A 5,000-nucleotide genomic window follows, 5' to 3' on the forward strand; every position below is an offset into this window, starting at 1 on the left:
GAAGAAAAGACAAATAAACGGAAGAAATAAATGGTGAAAAACAAATACAGTTGCAGTTATGATTTTGTTCTTTTAATTTACTTAACGAAAACCAAACGGACGGCTTGAAGATAGTAAAACAATCCAGATGAACAGAGAGAAAAGTTATAGAAACCTCTATAAGCATGGAGTAAAGCGATAGAGAGATAGGAAGGCAGACATATGCACGTTTAAGTTAAATATTTTTTCTTTGCTAACAATATCGAAACATTTGTAAACAAATGTATTTTGTATTATATCATTTCCGCAACTCACATATACGGGGTTATTTGTATTGGAAAGGCATACAACTGCATGGATTCGTTTGTGATGTTTTTTTTTTTAATCTCGAAATTAATGCCCGCGTAATGTCTAGCAATACCGATCATGACGAAACAGCTGCCTGTGGCTGCCATATATATATATATATATATATATATATATATATATATATATATATATATATATATATATATATATGCATGTATGTATATATATACAGAGTGAGAGAAGGAGATACAGAGAGACAGAGAGAGTGAGAAAGAGAGAGAATTCCTTGCGCCAGTTACTTGCGTTTCTGTTTTAAACTCTTTTCAACAACGCCGATGAACGGTGGAAAGAGAAACACGTGCTAGTGGATGCTTATATTATATAGAGATCTGATTGTAGAAAAATCAATTTTAAACACATGGGAGTGATAAATATATTTTTGTAATCTTCAGTATCAAGCACCGATATTTAAATTTTTATCTACGCCATTAGTTAATATTTTAAGGCAATATATATATATATATATATATATATATATATATATATATATATACATATATATATATATATATATATGATGATTGCAATGTCTTATCAGACAAGTGCCACTCTCTGAGACACTTAAAGTCCATGAGCCTAAAAATCACTTCCATCGCCATAGGACCGTTTTAATAGACCAATGCCTGAGAGAGCATATCTGTACACAGATAATGTTACGGATTCTTAGCTTTGTACGACAGCTAAGTCTCTCTCTCTCTCTCTATATATATATATATATATATATCTCACTCTCTCTCTCTCTGTTCAAAATGTTGTGATCCAGTAACAAGCAAGAGCAACATAGCCAGCAACAAGTTAAACTGCAGCCCAGCTTAATGCGGGTACTGGTCTCCCGCTTTTTGTTGTTTATCAGAGATTTGCCTCTCCTAGAAAGGTTATCTTCACCACGGCTTACGGGAGCCCACTCCTTCCCAACACAAACACACACACACACACACACACACACACACAAATATATATATATACATATATATATATATATATATATATATATATATATATATATATATATATATTAATGATACTTGCTACTATGAACTGAACTGTTGTAACTTCGATTTCGGTCGGTTATTAGTCAAGCCGCACTAAAAAAAAACGTGATTAAGCGAAGAAAAATTTCAGTTGATGACACTATATATATATATATATATATATATATATATATATATATATATATATATATATATATATATATATATTATTTGTAGTTCACGAAAACTTTCTATGTTTTCCTGATAGAGCCGCATGAGTATAGATCTTCTGCATTGAAATTACTTAGAGAATGTGTGTGTATATATATATATATGTATGTATGTGTGTGTGTGTGTCAGCTTGATCAAATGGGATACGACAATACACTGAGTCTCCTACTTTATGAAATGAAACATGTAAAAATTAATGAACAATATTTTTAGGGGTTCAGCATAATGTGCGTTAATTCGATTAAATATTTATATTCCAACAGACGTTGAGTACTTTAAATGGTACTGTTGCACTTATTAAATGGTGCTAAAATAATAACGTGACTGTTGGGGAGAGAAGGGTATTTTGTAACTATCTTGCATTTTCAGTTTACAATTTAATAAAAAAGATATCGTAAAACATAAATTTAATTCGAAAATACTATTTAAAAGTTTCCCGGTTTAATAAGAGTAGTAGAAGCCTTTAAATTTACCAGAAATTATTTACATTAATGCCACGTTATTATACATCACTTAAACACGAGACAACATAAAAGTATAAAATTTAATAATGAAAAATTTAAAAAGAAACATAAAAATATTATAATGAGATAGTGCTAGAAATTGGACGTAAAATGATATTGCTGTCTTCGGCCAATTTTATGCAATGTTGGATCCTGCTGTTAGTAGTGTTATATATATATATATATATATATATATATATATATATATATATATATATGTGTGTGTGTGTGTGTGCGTATATGTGTGAGTGTGTGTGCCGGTGGAGGAATAGGTATGTATTTGAGTGCATAACAGATACCTGAATTGCTATATATAGAGATAGATAGATAGATAGATAGATAGATAGATAGAGAAGCAGAAAACACTTTTATGTGTGAGTGCGTGTTCTGTGGAGGAATAGGCTGTATTTAAGTGTATGATAAATACCTGGATTGCTATATATATATATATATATATATATATATATATATATATATATATATATATATATATATATATATATATATATATAAACGTAGATAGATGGAGAGGCATAATACTTGTATGTTATATATGCTGTATATTTTATATAGTATGAAATAAAAATACGCCCTGACTGGAAATGTTTAAAGTGAATTTTAATTATCAATGTATAAATATAAAATACATTTTTCACGTGATTTTATTTTATAAACAGGTATCAAAAACTCAACCAACTTACCTGTGTAATCTTCGCCTAATGGTTGGAGAATGTCCAATCTTGAAAAAAAAATCAATTCAGAAAAAAATCACCAAAATCGATCACCAGCTTGATCGATATATATATTTTGTAATCTTCACATTCCATCGATCGATATCCAGGTTCTTATCGCCGATGGTCAGTATATTATTTCTTTTTGTTTTCTTTACAACAGTATCTTTTTAGAAACTCCAAAATAAAATAATAGTTCATTTAGTTAATAACAGATCGAACTCGAACCAACTGGTTCAAATAATATTTAACTATAAATAAACACAAAAAGGTAAACAGACGACTATTAACTCAATCACGTTCTTTCCTCCTGTGCTTTCCTGGCTGAACGCGCTTGTCAAATGCTTCGCTTTGCTAAAGTTGCTTTCATTTTGGCCTCAGTCAATATTAGTCGGTTGTGTCCGTGTGTTAGCTAACCTCGCTCTGTAATATGTGTGCGTTTGGCGTTTAGACGGTGGAAAACTGGATTGCAACCACGTGTTTCTCCGGCATTTAGTCGGAGACTGTCAGCCACGCGTGAAAACACCAACAGAATGAGAGAGGCACGCAGCAGAATGAGGAAAGAAAGAAAAAAAAACGCACGTAATCATTGTCGTCAATCCTAACTTTTTTATATCGTATATTTAGAATTATCTTAAATATGTCCAAGGATTTTCCTGTCCAACACTGAAATTTACATTAGCATTTTTAGATGCGTCTAAGTAACTATCTAAGAGGCTCTGTCCGCCTGTTTATTTGTCAATCTCCCATGTGTAGCTTTGTAAATAACATTTTGATCACTATGCGTGCATAATAAATAGCGGACTCTTAATATAGGTTATTGTAATCTTTCTATTTTTTTTCTGTCAATCGTAAAATAATAAGAAGGTTATCGCATCCTAAAGCAGTTTAATTTTTCGTATTATTCGGATAATTCGAGTTACTGTGCTGATTTCAGATCAGTATGGGGTCAAGATAAGAACAGTAGATCGAATAATCCAAATAATACGAATTAGCAACCCTTATCTATAAATCCAGAAACAGTTGAAATTATCCCTTTAAGAAAACGACTTGACATCTTTTCCTTTTTGAGACGGTGATTTGGTGCTGCATTCAATATGGACGGGCTCAATCGACTTCCTACGAAGGGGAAAGTTTCTTAGGAATATTGACTTCACACGGGTTCCCAGTCGCAACCAGATGAAAGATGATTTTTACAACGTAAGTTTTTGCATATATACAGTTTTAAGTTCGTGTCATTATCCCCCCCCACACACACACTGATATAATATCTTGTATTCCGAGATGGTTGCGTGTCTGAATTGACTAGGAGTATCCTTGCTGTACTTGGTGATATAACGGAAACCGTTGGATTAAATAATGAAGAATGTAAACGATGACGTGTACTTAAAATTATCAACGTGTAACATATGGCATATTCTTTTAATATGTCTTAAAAGGTCGCACATTATTCGTTACTAGCGATTTATCATCGATAAAAACACACCCCACCTAAATAAATGTTATAGAATTAATCGCATATTGCTAAAACTTCCAGTTTAATTTCAGTACTATAGTAAGTCATTTGTTGTGTTCGCACCCAAAGTTACCAGTAAATTATACTTAACAGAGCAACGTTATGTTTTTTTATAAATCAGCAGTTACACTTATAGTCGTTACAGGTGGAATCCTATGGATGTTGGTGACATTCCTAAATAAAAGTGATATAATGGACCCAACTGGATTGGAACCTGGCCGCATTAGCCCCTGTCATTAGCCAAGTTAAGAACCGTCAGCTGTCTGATAAATCTCACTTATAATTGCTGTAAATATATTAAAATATAAGACAATATTGCGCTTAGTGTGTAGATAAATATATATTTTTTCTTTTTCTTACAATATAAGGAGTTATATTTAAGAAGTTTCTGTGAGCACCTTGGCAAAATCAAGATATGCATGTACTTCCTTGAACTTTACTTTTTCCACGTGAATCGTGACAACATTTCTGTTGTATCAACCATTTTTATCAGTAAAAAGAACGATGTTTTATATATATATATATATATATATATATATATATATATATATATATATATATATATATATACTAGCATGCCGCCCAGCGTTGCTCAGTCGTAAAATAATCCTTAATAATAAACAGAAGAAACCCGGGATACGGCATGAAAAATTAGTAGCAAAATACAGTACAGTATATAATACATATGTATATAACTAAA

The 5,000-nt window shown here is 31.4% G+C and overlaps 1 protein-coding gene across 1 annotated transcript in view; it reads right to left on the reverse strand.

Annotated features, from left to right (window-relative positions):
- Nucleotides 1-3,423, reverse strand: part of LOC145277615 (uncharacterized) — a 578,013-nt gene extending 574,590 nt beyond the window's left edge. Inside the window, exon 1 of the mRNA XM_080129145.1 lies at nt 2,755-3,423. The gene's annotated coding sequence lies outside the window, so the exon portion shown is untranslated. The remainder of the gene's footprint in view (nt 1-2,754) is intronic.
- Nucleotides 3,424-5,000: the final 1,577 nt, after the last annotated feature.

This window comes from Euprymna scolopes, chromosome 6 (assembly GCF_053919585.1).
Source record: "Euprymna scolopes isolate OS-2025 chromosome 6, ASM5391958v1, whole genome shotgun sequence".
NCBI lineage: Eukaryota > Metazoa > Mollusca > Cephalopoda > Sepiida > Sepiolidae > Euprymna > Euprymna scolopes.